Source organism: Ochotona curzoniae, unplaced genomic scaffold (assembly GCF_017591425.1).
Source record: "Ochotona curzoniae isolate NIBS_2020 unplaced genomic scaffold, NIBS_Ocur_1.0 contig_1482, whole genome shotgun sequence".
Classification (NCBI taxonomy): domain Eukaryota; kingdom Metazoa; phylum Chordata; class Mammalia; order Lagomorpha; family Ochotonidae; genus Ochotona; species Ochotona curzoniae.
Window position 1 is genome coordinate 1,525,471 of NW_024465100.1, and position 17,293 is coordinate 1,542,763.

A 17,293-nucleotide genomic window follows, 5' to 3' on the forward strand; every position below is an offset into this window, starting at 1 on the left:
TCCTCTGTTGTATTTTCTGATTTTGGAATTAAGGGGATGCCAGCCTTCATGGAGGAGTTTGGGAGGATTCCCTCCATTTAAGTTGTTTGAATACTCTAAGAAGAATTAGAATTTTTTTTTTTTTTTACAAGTTGGGTAGAATTTAGCAATGAAGCCATCTGGTCCTGAACCTTTGTTTACTTGGAGGGTCTTCCTGATTCAGTCTGTGTGCTGGTTCTTGATTTATTTAAGTTTTTATGTCTTCATGACTCAATTTTTGTTAATTTTGCCCACATATCTATCATTTACTCTATGTTTCCAAATTTTCAGTGTATAGCTGTGTGTAGTAAAAAAAAAAATTGTGTGGTATACATTATTACGTCCTTTTTTTTTTTCTCCATCTCTGTATTAATTTAGGTCTTCTCCTCCTGCCTCTTTCTTGATAACTCGGGCCAATGGTGTAGCAGTTTTTATAACAGCCTTTGACAGTAATCTGACATTTCTTTCACGTGTATCTTAGAGTCTCTGTGTGTCATGGTGAAGATTTTTTCCTCTGATCTTGTTAGGATTTCTTTGTGCTTCCTGTACTTGAATGTCCTTATCTTTTTCCAAATTAGGGAGGTTTTATGGTATTATTTAACAATATAGGTCTTCTAATTCATTCTGTCTTTCCATACCTTCAGGAACCTCTAAGATATGTATCTTTGATCGTTTGATGACATTCCGTAAATGTTGAAGACCCAGGTGAAGTGCCATGCCATGGATTCAGCCTGGCCTAGCCCCAGCTATTGGAGCATTTAGAAACCGAGCCAGATGGGTCTCTCTTTTTTCTTTCACTTTGTTATTCTAGTATCAAGTAGTAAAAGAGATGGATCTTTTAACAACATGAGAGTGTGTACGAAATGTTATAAATTCCAGCAGGTAAGAATCGTTTGGAACCGCTTGGAGGCTGGCTGCTACCATGCCTGCCTCACAGGGTAGCTTTCATTATCAAATGAAGTAATGAGTATAAAGTATTCTATAAACTTTAACCTGCTATATAAATGTTAAATATTATTCATTTTATTATCAGCCTATCCTGTAGTGTCGACAGGGTTTGGATTTCCTAAGTGCTTGTGGGTTGGAAACTTGATCCACAGTGTGGTTTTGCTGTGTGGGGACAGGGCCTAATGGAAGATCATTGGGGATACTGCCTTGACAGTTCTTTGGAATCCTGATCAGGTCTTGTGAGAGGTTATATAAGAGCAAGGCAGGCCCCTCCCTGTGTTCTCTCACTTCCTGTTTTGTCATGTGACCTTTCTTTCTATTTCTGTCTATCTCCTGCCACATTGTATGGGGTCACCTGATCTTGGACTTTCAGACCCAGAGCCATGAGCGAAGCAAATCTCTAGTGCCCAGCTTCAGCCATGTTATATTGGAATGAAGGAACACTGATGATTGCAACCCGAATTGCACATCCAAGGCTGCCAACAGTTTGCTTATTGGCATCTACTGAGTTACAAACTCAGGATTATTATAATGCACTGGAATTTTGCAACAAAGAAACAGTTTTTTAGACTATATGTTTTTCTATTGGCTTTGAGGTGACAGGAAGGACAATCTGGTAGCAGTAAGATTTTCCGGAAGATCCAAAGGACCACATTTGTTTAATTTTGCAGCCCTGCTTGACCATTCCACATCTTTTCTGTCTATGTGCTCACAGCTTTATCATGAAAGCTGAAACGAGGCAACGAGGCATTTGCAAAATTCACAAAAATGAGAGGAAAGAGATTCAGAGCCGGGACTCTGGAGGAAACACATGTGTTTCCCCAAGTGATGGTTCAGAGAAAGACACTTTGCACCCCAACTTGTATGGAATCTAGCCCAGCCCCAGGGGTGTGGTTTCAGACAGGATGGATCTGAGGGTGTGGCAGGACTGTGGTCAGATGCCTGAAAGCAGCCAGCGCCCTGCCCTGACAGGCATCCCTCCCTCCCTAGTTTATGGCTTCAGCAATCCCACACTCTCAGCTCTCGGAATCTGGGACAGCTGGGGGCTGCAGGCTGCAGGCTGCAGGCTGCATTCTGGTGTTCCTGTCTTGGGATTCTCTTGAATGAAGTTTACATTCAGCCCATTGAAAGGACTGCAGCCACAGCTTCATGAGTCAAGGGCAGAATCTGGTTCCTCAGGTTTCTGAATTGGCCCACCTGTTTCCTTCCAACATCCTGAGGCCTGCCTTTCCTCCGTTCAGGGGCTCTCTTTAGAGAAATCTATTGTTTCCCCCATTTACTCCAAGGCCACACTCTCAGGTGTCTGAGAAATCTGCTCTTCCACCTATGCAGGATGTTTTACATTTATAAAGATTGATCAACATCTGTGTTCGATTTTTCTAGAGTGCTTGGGGATCTTACTTAATCATCAGTGGTTCTCTGTGATATGGGACAGCTTCTTTTTCTTTTTTTAAGGGCTCATTTGTTTGTTTATTTGAAAGGCAGAATGGGTGAGAGAGGGAGAGAATGAGAGAGAGAAAAGGAATTTTATGTTCGCTGGTTCACTCCCCAAATGTCAACAACAGGCAGGGCCAGGCCAGGTTGTCTCCCAAGTCTTTGGCCATCCTTTGCTTGGGCAGGAGTATGAGCAGGAAGCTGCATTGCAGCAGAAGCTCCTGCACTCCCTACCGGATGCCCTGCCTAGTAGCCGTTTAGCCTGCTGGATCACAGTGCCTCCGCCCTGGTGTGAGCTGTTGTCATTCAAAAACTGAGGAAATGAGACAGGTTGATCAATTTTGTCTAGTGGCACACAACTCATAACTGGCTCTCTCACCAGGGTTCTCTGGGCTCACTCTTGTCTCTGTCCCCCTCTTTCCTCAGTCCAGAGACTAGGGTTTCCCTTGATTTGCTACAGGTTATCAGGAGATGTTTGGGCAGGAGGTGCAACCTTTCTTCTTTAAGCCCTTTCTTCTGGGATGGGTCACTCCCAGGAATTCCAGTCTGGCTCCTTTATTTTTAAATTTTTTAAAAAGATTTATTTATTTTTATTACAAAGTCAGATATATAGAGAGGAAGAGAAATAGAGAAGAAGATCTTCCATCCGATGATTCACTCCCCAAGTGAGCGCATGGCCGGTGCTGTGCCAATCTGGAGCCAGGAGCCAGGAACCTCCTCCAGGTCTCCCACACGGGTGCAGGATCCCAAAGCATTGGGCTGTCCTCAACTGCTTTCCCAGGCCAAAAGCAGGAAGTGGAGCCTCTGGGACCAGAACCGGCGCCCGTATGGGATCCTGGCACACTCAAGGCGAGGACTTTCAGCTGCCAGGCCACGGCGTTGGGCCCTAGTCTGGCTCCTTTAAAAGTGAATGACAAAGTGAATCCTGGTAGCATCAAGAGAGCGTTGCAGGATGACTTCAGGATGTCTCAGAGTTAAGGTTTGCTCTGGAATCATTCCCACCTCTGGAAGCTTCTCCATGGGGCACCTGGAGTGGGTTAGGTGCAGCCTGATGTGGATTGACAGGCGAAGGCTGGGCCGTCTGCTAGCCAGGGGAAGGTGCAGTTATGTCTGCAGGGAAGATGTAGTCACTGTGTGTCTTGGGGTCCTCCTTGGCACCTAGTCCAACATGTCACAGGACAAACACACAGTGCTTAGATTTGTGAATTTAATAAAGTCCTAGCCAATATTTTGTCTCATTTTTCTCTCTAGGAAATCTCTTCTCCAAATGGCATCCCTTCCTGCTCCTCCCCTCTCTTCCTGTCTCCTTTCCTTCCTCCCCCAGATTTTGCTTTTCTTTTCTTCCTTGCCTCCTTCCTTATATAGAGTGTTAATGCTTGCCGAGTTCCTTCTCAGCTCTTCAAACCCTACACAGGGAAGGGCAGACTACAAGGAGAAAGCAGGCCTCATAAGATAATCTCATTTGTTCAAGAAATTCCATCACTTTAACCCACAATCAAGTATAAGTGACCAGCTAATTCATTCTACTCCAGATTCTAGTGTCTGCTCTATTTTGTTCTTCCACTTCCTGCATCTGAAAGCTATTGTTTATTGTGTTCCACTCCCACTCTTGGGAGAAGGAGTGGGGGAGGAGAGGAAATGGCACAAGCTCGGGTTTCTGTGGGTGGCCTAGAAGGGCTTCGGAGCAGATGCTGGGGGAATTAGCTTTCCGCATGCCTAGGTTGTGGCTGGACTACTTCCGTGAGCTCTGAGTCTTCAAGAAGCAGCTGAGAATCTCCTCGCATTGCCTGTCTTCCTTGTTCCCTTTGCTCCAATTATATGAACTTCAAAAAGTTGTGGAAAATAGAATTAAAAGATATTTATATTGGTATGAAATACAAAATGCAAGCATACAAGGTGTCTTTAAAAAGTTCATGGAAATGTGTAATATGCAAAAACTATGCATGGACTACACAAATTTTTGCACCAAAAATTTTAATTCCATTTTATCACAAACTTTGTGAAGTAATTTTGTGTTATTTAATGAATCTTCTGCTTTCTGAGAGGGTAGTTGCATAGAGCACTGAGTGCCAGTTACCTAACATTCAGGGAAGACTTTAAAATTATTTAGATCATGTTATATGCTGACAATTCTGTTCTCAAACAATTCAAGGATTTTAGGAATGTCAGCGAGATGTAATTCAGCAGTTAGCCTCAAGGAAATGGAAAGAATACAGAATCTTGTAATCCTGTTCCACAGCTTGCTTTTTAACAAAATGCTGAAAATTCTGGGATATAGATTGTAATAGTGTAGCGCAAACATTTCTGTTTTTATTTGCTTTGAAAGGAGACAGCATAGAGATGATGCAAAATCAGCTCCTAGGATTTTTTAGACAGAGCCCTTTATGGTGAGAGGTACAGAAATCAAATCACTGGAGTGGCCACACAAAGCTTGCTGTGGTATGCATGCTCTCAGACTCTTTGAGAATTCAAGGTTGGCCACCTACTCAAAAGTGACCATATGAAATGTGTGGCTCTGAATGAGCAAGGAGGAAACCTCGAGCAGCAGAATGAACGTCAACCAAGTACGTTCCAATAACTTAAAGCATCCTCTAGGGAGTATTTATATTTTTTTCCCTGAGAAAGAAGCCCAAGGGAACCATTTGCTCTGAAAGAAAACAATGTGGTTCTAATTACATTAGAGAAACTGATCTTGAACCATGAGAGTAGAGAAGGTTGGAAAGACGTTAACTTGGCAAGGCTAATAGTTTGCTTTGAAATGATCTCAGAAGTGGAACATTTGCCAGGTTCAGTGAAAACAATCGGAAAAATGAAAATAGTTTGTTGAAAAACCCAGAAAAGCCAATGTCCAAAATGAAATGCAGCTAGCACAGGGCATAAAAAGATGATATATTAGTGTCATTTAAATATGTTAGATGTAGAGAAACATGCTCCTTCATAAATGAAGAAAGAAAAGTAAGGGGCAGCACTGCAGCCCAGTGGATCACGCTGGCTGTCATGAGCTCATTCGAGTCCCGGCTGCTGCACTTCCCATTCAGCTCCCTGCTGGTCTACCTGGGAAAGCAACAAAAGGTGATCCAATTGTGTAGGGGCCCCTGCTCCCATGTGGGAGACGACCCCAAATAACCTCCTGGCTCTTCATGCAGGCATCTTAGGTATTAGGGTGAATGCCAGTTCGTCTTAAATCTTTAATATTTAGATCATTTCTGTGGAATAGCCTGTCTTGTCATCCTCCTTATTGATACGCTCTGATTTTTCTAACTGATCTAGTTCTCCAGCTCCTTATTTGCTGGTGGCTTTGTATATGATGTGCAGGACCCTTTACTATTATATACTTATTTTTGGTGCAGATAGATAGGCGGATATATAGTTCACTGCAGGGTAAAAAGCTGTGGACATTTGAATACAAACTGCCAAAGAGTTTTCCTGAATGTTGCTAGCAACCGATACTCTTCTTAGCAGTGATGTATGTCCTAGGGAATTGTACCTTTGCCAGCACTGAATATTACAGAGAAAGGCATGTTTACTAATCTATGAAAATCCACTCATTTTCACCTTGAATTTCTTTAATGCTAGGCTAAATATTAAATACTTCTACTCACTTTTTTCTGTGAATTGTTCACATTTTTTCAGTTATTTATGCTGATTTTTTTGCAGTTTTTCAAAAAGAAACTTTATACAGTAGTATTAACCCTTTATTTAGTATCTTTGTAAAAACAACAAAAAAAGTTTAGCTGTTCTTTTATTTTCTACAACACGTAAGAAAATTGTTTGAGAAGCAGAGAAACGAGGAGAGATACGTCCTGTCTGCTGGTTTACTCCCCAGCTGTCTGCAGCTGCTGAGGCTGGCAGGGGCTGGCAGGGGCTGGCAGGGGCTGGCAGGGGCTGGCTAGGGCTGCTGGGGCTGGCAGGGATGGCAGGGGCTGACTGAAAACAAGATCTGGGACTTGATCTGTGTATCCCACATGGATAGTAGGGACTCAAGCACTTGAGCCTGCTGCTTCCCAGCTGGAACTGGAAATGGATCCCATCCTTGAACTCATGCACTCTGATATGGGATGAGAGCATCCCAAGCAATGGGAAGTGCTGTGTTAGACATTTTAATTTTCTGGGATTGTGCTCACAGCTGGCCTCAGCCGTGAACTGCCCCAGCTGTGTCCCCTTCCCCCCTGAGGGCTGTGGGAAGAGGCACTTTCCTGTGTACACAGGTGGAGGAGACCACATTTCCAATCTGCAGCTCTGCTGCTGGCCCAGCCTGGCCGCTAACACCCTTCCTGTGGGCTGTGAACTCAACAACGTGGTCAGGCCCGGGGCAGCCTGAAGCCAGTGATGAAAATCCCTTCCAGTTCTTCTCGTGAGAGCTTCCAAAGGGCTTTCCCCAAAGATGATCTCATTATGTTCTGGCATCATGGCATTCTCATCCCTAATGTAAAGCTGCCAACACTGAGTGATGCCATGCCCTTGCAATGCTGTGTAGGCCTGTTGGTGTGAAAGCCCAGGCTCTTTCAGCCTTCCTACACCCTGCTGAACCACTTTGGGGGTGAGAAGTTGAGCTCTAGGATTTGGGAGGTGAGAATGGAAAGAATAAAAAGAAAAACAACCTGCCATCCAGGTTGAACTTGCCAGGAGCAGCCACTCCTTTCTGTAGGCCAGCCAACCACCCAATTTCTGCTGGGAGAAACTGATGGTGCCTGTGAGTTAAACATCTTCTCATGGAGACAGAAGCAGAGCTGGCAAAGTGTGTGGTGGTGGTAAAATCTCTATAATGATACTTTCCCATCTTAAGAAAACCTCATTGCTTGAAACACAAAGAAATGGCTTACTTCCTCCTCCTTCACTCTTGATGTGTGTGTTGGTACGCAGGTGAATGACACTGACCAAGTGTGTACCCAAGGGCCAGTTGCTCCCATTCTGTAGGCTGGGGCTTCCTTTCCTGGAAAACAATGAGGTTCTTCCCAGATGCTTATTAAGGTCTGACTAATTTGGAGAGTCTGATTCCAGGAGTTGTAGGAAAATGGAAATTGTTAGAATGGAAGAAAGTAGTTTCCTTGTGGGAACTTCCTGTTCAAGGTCTATTCTGTTTTCTTACAGGGGTAGAAAAATTATTAATAGGCCTATGAAATAGCATCTTTTTACTTTTCTATGCTTATTCAATTTACTTGAGAGAGAGGGAAAGTGAGAGCAAGAGACTCTGTAATCTGCTGGTAATGCATAGCCAGAAATGCCTGCAATAGCCAAGACAGGGTTGGGCCAAAGCCAGAAACCAGGAACTCAGTTTGCATCTCTCATATGGGTGGCAAGGACCCAATTGTGGACCATCTGCACTCCCCTCCTGGAGTGTACATCAGCAGGAAGCTGGAATTGTAGGGCTAGAACTCAAACCCAGGCATTCTGATATGTGCTAGAAGATTCCAAGTGGCAGACTTATGTCTACCCTAATATCTTTTTGTGGTTTCTGAAACTAACAATCCTACTGGCTCACTCATCAGCTAGTTAACTAATCAACCAGCCATCTAATCAACTAGCTCACAACCAACGAGGAGTCAGAGCCCAGGGACGCAGCCATCTCAGAATCCTTTTCTTCTTCATGGAAAGCAGAGGAAGGCAGTGGGGCTGGCACATGGGAGTCCCAGTGCTGTAGGATCCTGCAGACCCGAGCTATGAGTAACAGTGGCCCACATGGCCAGCTGAAATGGTCTTCAGCCAGCCCACTCACTGCCCCTTGCATAATATCGTTTCCAAGTCCGAGTTTTCTGTCCAGCGTTGACAGCTGGATGGCAGCCCCGGAATGTTTCCTGCTGTAAACTTATAGCTGCCTTGGTGCTCCTGAGTGCACAGGGCACAGTGATGTGGTTTCATGTGGTTGTGCCAAGTGTGGAGGGAGGCCCCATGTGCACTTTCAGTCATGTGACCCCATGACTCAGGCCTGTGCTGGTTCCTGCTTGTCAGAGTATGGGAACCAGGGAGGAAAGGTGAGGGATGACTCTACAGTGACACTTGGGAGGGGTCCGGGGTTGAGCAATACTTTGTTGTTATATGGACTGTGCTGAGCCTTGTTTATGTGTCTATAATAAAGTTACAGCCGCGGGATTGCCATCCTCAGGTGATGTGCTCACAGCCCCCGTGTTTCGTCTCCTGCAGTGAGCCAGCATTAGGGGAAGGGGGAGAGAAGCCGACGTGTCACCACTTCCTTTCAGGAAAGTTTGGTATTTAGCTACCTCATCATCAGAACTATTTTTTTTTTTTTTGTGCTGTCTAGCTTGACTCCATCCTGCCATGATTCCTCTTACTCTGGTAGGCAGAGGGGAAAATTCATCCTGCAGCTGTAAGAATGTCTTAGTAAGATGAGGAGAGATGCTAACTGCAGCTTTATTTTTTCTCCTCTGCCAATCTATGGCCTGCTGTTTCTTTCAAACCAGATTTTTTTTAGGAGTGACTTTCTTTAGGGTTCTTTAAGCTCTTCAACCCTTCTTCCTACAGAAGATGTGAGAACACACAGCTTGGAGGTTTTTACACATGTTTGTTTCTATTTGGTGCACTATTTAGAATACCTTGACACTACTTGAAGGTGTAAAGTTTGGTAGGAGTGTACTTTGAAAAGTTCATGGAAAATGAAGTCCAAAGATAAGATTATTTGGGAGCCAAAACATTTGAAATCTGTGCATGGGTTTTCCATAATCCGCACTTTCCATGTACTTTTTTTTTTTTAAAGATTTATTCATTTTGATTACAAAGTCAGATATACAGAGAGGAGGGGAGACAGAGAGAAAGATCATCCGTCTGATGATTCACTCCCCAAGTGAGCCGCAATAGCTGATGCTGCACTGATCTGAAGCTGGGAACCAGGAACCGCTTCTGGGCCTCCCACACGGGTGCAGGGTCCCAAAGCTTTGGGCCGTCCTTGACTGCTTTCCCAGGGCACAAACAGGGAGCTCAATGGGAAGCGGGGCTGCCGGGATTAGAACCGGCACCCATATGGGATCCTGGCGCGTTCAAGGCGAGGACTTTAGCTGCTAGGCCATGCTGCTTGGGCCCTCCATGTACTTTTGGAAGAGCTCCACATAGGCATGGATTTCAAAAATGTCTTTGTATTAAAATAAGCTTATCATTGAATTCCACTTTCCATGAATTTCCTGAAGTACTCTCCTGTTTCTGAGTGGAATGAATTGTCTCTAATGGAAATACAACGCAAAGTGTAACGCAAAGTGCCATGGATTTGGAGTTGGAAGTCCTGGGCTTTTACTTAGATTCCTCGTTCACCTCTAAGAAGTTAGGTTTCTTCTGAAAAAGAACAAGACTGGGACCTCAACTGCTGGTGATGAAGGCCAGCCAGGGAACGTGTGTGGGAAGTGCCGAGGACAGTGGTTTGCCCTGTGGGTGACCTGTGGACACCTGTTCACACATTTGCAGGGCAGGATCTCCATGCCCACTTGATAAGGCCTCAGTGCCCAGCGTAAGCTTAATGAGTACTGCAGGCTGATGATAAGCAAGTTGGATAGGGTTTAGGGTCATTTTGTGGTCTTGATGAAGTCCCGAGACATGAAGGAGTGAGTAGGTTGAATGGGACAGGGAAGGTGGTTGGGTATGTGTCTTGGAACCAGGAAATCAGGCGAGCACAGACCCCTGCCATGGAAATCCAGGGCTGATAGCAGGATTCGGCTCTAGGAAGACAGGTCCCTGCTTAAAAAAACAAAACAAAACAAAACCTTCTGCTGTCTGTGTTCATACTTGCTCTGAGGTTTCACCTTTGCTCTCTCTGCTCTGTATTCCTGCATCACTACAACCATCCCCCGGTTTCAGGTCTTATCTGTAGGAGGTGGGGTTTTCTTATCCACTTTGATTACCTAGGAAGGTCTGATGTTCCTGCTGCTGAAATCACTTTTTTTCTCTGGAAAGCACAGTTCTTGCTCTTCCTGGCTCCTCAGCTGTGCCTCCACACCAGTGGCTGTGACAGGGTTGCACATGTTAGCAGGATCCATTAGGAATCTGGGGTGAAGTGGGCAGGGATGGAACAAGGGGTGTGGAACCAGCTCCATGGCAGTTCTGTGGAGGGAATTGATGGTGGAGTGAGAAATGGGCTCACAGCTCTGGCATATACTCAGTCTGGAGATTACTGAAGGCCAGGGAAGGGTTTATTTAGAGAGGGTGAGGCTTCCTGTTTTCCAAATGAGCCAGGTGAATGAAGAGGGGAGAGAGAGAGACTGAACAGGGCCCTCTGCTTCCTGGCTCACCTCATGGGTCAGAGCAAGTGGGGCAGAAGCTCCAGATGCCCTGACCCAGGTTGTAAACACACCCCTTGGTGTGGCAAATTTCATGTCACGGATCATGGGATACAGAGCCAAAGAAGACACCCCAGGCTCATGACACACATCCCAGGCAGTGTGCACAGTCACATTCTGGTTTTATTTCCCTTCTTTGCTGCTTCCCTTTCCTTCCTTATCTTTGCTTCCCTTCCTTTTCTGTCTCCTTTTCCTGTTCCCCATCCTCTAGTTCTGCCATTCTGATGATGGGATGATGTATGTATGTCCTTGGCAAGAATTGCTCTGGGCATATACTCAGGATGGAGGTTGCTGGACCAAGAGGAAGGTGGGTCCCTAACCTCAGTAAGTTCTACCTGTTTGCTCTCACAATGGCTGTATCAGTATAGTATTGCTTTAGTGTTGACTGGATGGGCCAACACTTAGGAGACTGGATAAGTCTCCTAAGACATTTGGTATTATGTTTATTGTTTTAGAAATTTTTAAAGATGAATTTTCTAATTTGGGAGTGTGAGAGCATTCCCATCTAATGGCGTTCTTTCCAAAAGGCTCGCAAAAATGAAGGCTTGCCAGACTGAATTCAATTGCTGGGAACTCAGTTCACGTCTCCCACCTTGACAGCAGGTAGTTGCACAACACCTACATCAGCAGAAAGTTGGGATCAGGACTGAAGCTATGGGGTACAGGTGCCCCAACTGGTGGCTTAACTGCCACGCTAAACACCTGTTCCTGACTTTTTATCTTGCATATGGATCTTGATATGATAGCAAAGGAATAAAACCTGGTAGAAATGGGCAGTAATTTAGAGAAGGTACTGAGAGGGTATATTGTTGTATGACTTGTGGCTTGTAGGAGGAGGAGGAGCACTGGGGACTGATGGCATGGGGGGGCCCAGCAAGGGACAGGATGTGCACTGTGACAGGATGTGCACTGTGAAGGTGGCCATCAGAGCCAGTGCATTCTAAGATCCCTGGAAAGGCCTGAAACTACAAACCTCAGATTAATTTAGAGGACCCAAAAATTGTGGCTTTGATAGAGGATAAAAGTGAGAGAGGTTGAGGGAAATCTGACATGTTCCCACTCTGGGACCACTGGCATGGATTCCTGATCTCTGAGGAAACTGAGCAAACTGTTCTTTGCAAGCTGCTGCCACATCCAGGCTCATGCTGTCTGCCTCCGTGCGCCACAAGGTCTGCTCCTGTGTCTGGGTTCATGTTGGCTTTGCTCATGCTACACATCTGTGGGTGTTGGAGGAAACAGTGATATATGACAAAACAAGCTAGAGAAGTAAACTGACTTGATAGTGAAATGAGAGGGAACACAGGGTTCACAAGGAGCTTTCGACAAAGTCTCATTTGCATCCTCAGAGATATTGATGAGGATGTCATTTCAGCTGAACAAGAAGGGGTTGTTGATCTGTTGTGCATCAATTTGGTGTTGAGCCCTAGGGTTAAGCTATGAGCTATTGGTTTTGTTTATGTTTTACTCTCTTCCTGTTTTATCCTACAACTTAACATATGTATATTTATTATATATGCAATTATATGTAATATATATTTAATAAATGTCCTTTTTGCTTTTCTTGGAAACCTGTCTCCACGCTATTAAAAGTTTCTATTAGGAAGGTGAAATAGTGGCATGTTCCCTAAAGCCTGAATATTCACTTATCAGAGGTACAACACACAAGAAAGTGTCACCATCAGGAAAGAAATTCAGAAGGAGTGGAAGATAATTTGTTACAGGGAGTGGGGAGATAAGGGAGATGGGAGAAGAAAGACTGTTGATTGCCTTTCAAATCTGCCGCACTTAAATCATGTATGCATTATTGTTTTAAAAACTGTAAATTTGTATATTTAAAAGAATTTTATTTGATTTATTTGAAAGGCCAAGTCACAGAGAGTGAGAGGGAGAAAAGGAGGGGAGAGAGAATGGGAGGAAGAGATAGATAGATAGATAGATAGATAGATAGATAGATAAAGAGAGAGAGAAGAGATTGATTCATTTTCCTTCTCTTGATTTTCCCTCAAATGCTATAACAGCCAGGAATGGGCAAGTCCATAGCCAGGACACCAGAACTTCTTCCAGGTCTCTTGCATGGGTAGCAGGGACCCAAAGATTTGGACTATTACTTGCTACTTTTCCAGACGTATTAGCAGCGAACTGGATAGGAAGCAGAGCAGGTGGGCGGTGAACTGATGCTTATATGGGATGCTGGCATTGACGGCAATAGCTTAACACATTGCACCATTAATAGTGGCTCCTAAATTTTCATATTAAAAATATTTACTTATTTATTTACTTGAAAGGTAGAACAGCAGAGAGAAGGAGAGGAGCATCTTTCTGACTGCAAAAGCCAGCTGTGAATCAGATCAAAGCCACAAGTCAGCAATACCAGCCTAGTCTCCCACATTGGTGAGAGGCCCAAGTGCATGCGAGCTTTTGCAGGAGGCTGGTTTGGAAGCAGAGCAGCTAGGACTTAAATGGAAACTTTGATAAGGATGCTAGCATTGATAAGCAGTAGTTTAACCAGCAATGTCAGACTGGCCTGAAAATGCGTGTGTGCATGTATTTGTGTTAAAGATTTGTTTATTTTTACTTGAAAGAGTGACAGGGGATGAGGGGGAAGACAGGGCGAGATTTTCTGTCCGCTGGTTCTTTCCCCGAATGGCTGCAGTGGTGAGAACTGGGCTGGTCTGAAGCCAGGATCCAGGAGCTTCTTTCATGTCTCCCATGTGTGTATAGGAGCCCAAGGTTTTCCTCTAGTGCTTTCCCAGGCCATAAGCAGGCAGCTGGATCAGAACTAAAGCAACCAGGGCTAGAAACTGGTGCTCATATGGGATGTCAGGGCTGCAGGAAAATTCTGCATGACTGTGCTGCAGCAAAATTTGTATGTTTTTAGAAGGCTAATCAGGGTTAATTTAGAAGAAAAACCAAATGGGCAGTAAGGGCGATGTGCAAGGGAATGAAAGAGTTAAAATTCATGGTTTGGTGGGGTGGCTGGGTTATGGTGAGGTTGGTGGAGGGAGACATTGCTGAGAAAGCATCCTATGTGCTAAAAGTCTGGCATTTTCTTAGCTGGTAAATGGTAGATATGAGGAATTTTGGGCAGGTGGTTCCCTCCACGTTTTTTTTTTTTTTTTTTTTAAAGATTTATTTATTTATTGGAAAGTCAGATATACAGAGAGGAGGAGACACAGAGAGGAAGATCTTCCGTCTGATGATTCACTCCCCAAGTCAGCACAACGGCTGATGCTATGCCGATCCGAAGCCAGGAGCCAGGAACTTCTTCCAGGCCTCCCACACAGGTGCAGGGTCTCAAAGCTTTGGGCCGTCCTCAACTGCTTTCCCAGGGCCACAGGCAGGGAGCTGGAAGGGATTAAAACTGGCGCCCATATAGTAGGATCCTGGTGCGTTCAAGGCGAGGACTTTAGCTGCTAGGCCACGGCGTTGGGCCCATCCCTCCACGTTTTAGAAGGATCATCTTCATGGCTCTGTAGTATAGGGCTGACATGGAGGATGGGAACAGCAGGGAGCCGACTTACCTGATCACAGGCAATTTTGATACTCTTTGGAGAACCTTTTGGAAAAGCTTTAACAAAGACTGATGCCCTCTGTGAAGTGATTCCCGCCTTAGCTGCTACCTTAGCACCTCCACATGGCCCTGCTGTGCTGTCTGGGCCTTCCTGTTGGTTAGGATGGCCCCTGCCCAGGAGTAGGGCCGGTGGTGGCAGGCCACATGGACAGCCCACACTTCCTTATTCAGAATCCTCTGCCTGGGTTGCCTCTTAGTTCTGCTCTTTAGGCCACTTTTCAAGACACAGCTTTTAGCTCAGGATCTTTTGCCAACTTCTCCCCACCCTCTCCACACCCCATAACAACTCCCTTGGTTTTTTAAAGTCGTTTTCCTGTTTTTTCCTTCCAGCCTCTGCCAACCTATCTAAGAAGGAAGATTTTTCTCTCCTTTTATCATTAGTATTTAAAGATGATAATATGGAAAAAATGATCACTTTCATGCTTCTAGCCTCCTCCTGCTTTCTAGGTTCACACCCAGAGGCACCCTGCCTGGGAGGCTTATTACCATCCCATCCCACTGGGTGTGTAGGGGATGGCTTCAGCACAGGCTCTCCCACCACCTCCCTTGACTTCCTGCCTTCTTGATATCTCCCACTCCCAGGTTGCCAGGCAACACAGCTCAGGGGCACGGGCACCTGACTGGTGGTGCTTGGCTGAAAGAGTGCTTCTCCCAGCAGCCAGCCTGGGAGTTGGGAAACTTGCTGATGGTCAAAGGCAGCCAGCCATGTAGGTTAAAACTGGCTTCAGAGGGGCAATTCTGGAAGGTGGGGAAGCAGGTGAGGCAAAAACAGTTAGTGTCCCCTGCACGAGAGGCCACATGACTCCTGCCTTAAGGCAGGAAAACAAAAAGGTGGGGTTTTGGCGTTTCAGGAATGTGAATTCCATTTCATTTCATGCCTTCCCTGGTGCCTGAGAATTAGGCGTGGTCCCGCAAACTGACATGTCCACTTCCTGAGACAGTGAGTTTGGTGTTGGGGTCCATTTCCCTAGTCACAGGTTAGTCAAACAGGATCTGGCACTAGTGCTGTAGAACAGTCCAGGGGCTTGTTAGAAGTGTAGAGCTTAGCCCCATGCCAAATCACGGGGCAGAAGCTGCGTTCCTGTGCTGTGGCTGGCTAATACGCATGCAGATTGCATCTGAGAACTGCTGATTGGATAGTTTACCCTGGATTTGGTCAGAAAGAGAGCACGTGGCTGTCAGCGGGGCACATGTATTCCAGACATTTCTGCCTTACCCGGCTCAGTGGTCTGTCACTGAGCCGTAACCTTGGAGTCCCACATGGGTTTATGGGTGTGTGTGTGTGTGCGCGTGTGTGCACAAATGCAGAAGCTGTGCACCCTGACACAACCCTTCCACCTTCCTCTAAAGCGCCCTTGTGGGTACACAGGTGTGAGACAGGGTACATGAGCAATGTCACTTCACTTTATCTTTCCACACTCCTGTGGAGTCATAAAACAGGGATTGTTTGCCCAATTTTAAATAGTCTCAATTTTATTGATAAGGAAATGACTCATCATGTTCAAGGCCATGGAGCTGATCTGTGGACTCATGCTTGCCATTACTGAGCATCTCACTTTCTACCTTCCTTCTGCATGTGACCAAGGCTGGAACTTCCAGTCCTTGTAAACCAAGTTCAAGAAGGTAACATTATTTATTTATTTGAAGCTGTCAGCAGCATACTGTTGGGTTGGTTGGAGTCACGTCTTCCACCCTGGAGGGTTAAAACAAAGATTCTTTCCTGAGTCTCTGCAAATGATTCCAGTGGTTCAGACGCCCTTTTGAACAAGAGGTTGCATGGATTGAGTTTCAAAGCAAAGAATGTCGAAAGAAGGAAGCCAGATGGGAATGGCTTCCAGATGTGGACATGGTTCTTCCAGATGTGTGGACGAGTGGGGTGGGAGAGATGGGGGAGTGCGAGGCCTCACATGTCTGCACAAGGAAATGGAAAAACCTCGCTCAGCTGCAAGGGAAAGTAGGACAAGAGGAAGAAAAATGGGATCCAAACTAAACTCTTGAGTGTGGGTTGGACTAGGGAAAAGCAATCACTTCCATGCGGGCTGATACTTTAAATATGCAGTGTGCACAAAGGCCATTCCTCAAATTGTGCTGCCTGAGGGTTCATTGCTGCAGAAACTCACTCTCCTTGGCCCGTGTGCTGCGACTAGGTCCCTGAGAGGAGCCCCTCTCAGAGTGCTGTCAGGCCCTGCAGCAGGCAGGTCAGGCCACCAGACTTACTTTGGGGAGAGGCCAGCTGGGCCCAGAACAGGGAGGGACAGCAGCCAGGACTTGTGTAGTCCCTCCCTTCTTCAGCTTCTGCATCTACAATCCATTCTCTTGGGTATCACTGGGCTGTTGCTGTACAATGGCTAGAAGGGCCCATGTTTTTTAGATGAGTAAATCTGGAACTACAGGAAACTGAGTCTTCATGGCCACGTTAGCTTGTTTGGTCACATATCTGAACATGTGAGACACTCTCCAACTCTGGGCTACTTGGAATCAAACCCTTGTTTTTCTCTGCCTGCCTACTCGCTTGATTCAGGTAAAGCTGCCCGATGGAGTGTCTCAGGTGTGCATGTGCCTACCCATTGCCCTTTTGTTCCACCAGCCTTTCCTCTTCCGCTTCAAACCTACCCCAAGGTCCCACTTTCCAAGTCATTCTAAAAATATGATTTGATTCCTCCTAACCCATATATATGTATATATATTTATTGAATTTATTTTTGATGATGGTAACATAGTTGATCAAGATGGGAAGGATCAAGGGTCAGGGAAAAGTATTTGTGATCATTGCTTCCAAATTTTCTATTTTTTCTTTCTATTTTTGGGGAAAAGGAGGAGATAAGGAAAGAATCCATACCCAGCTTCCCAACTGCCCCAGTACCTGGGGTGGGGGGTGGGGAGTGGGGAATTGCTACCTGATGTCAACCCAGGGTCTTGATGTGGTGTATGCTTCGAGGGTTCTACCCAGGTGGTTTCCATAGTTCTGAGATGCTGTCAATCTCATTGATTCAAGGATGAGGAAACCCTCCAGTGTCCATTGGCTGACACAGTTGACCTTATG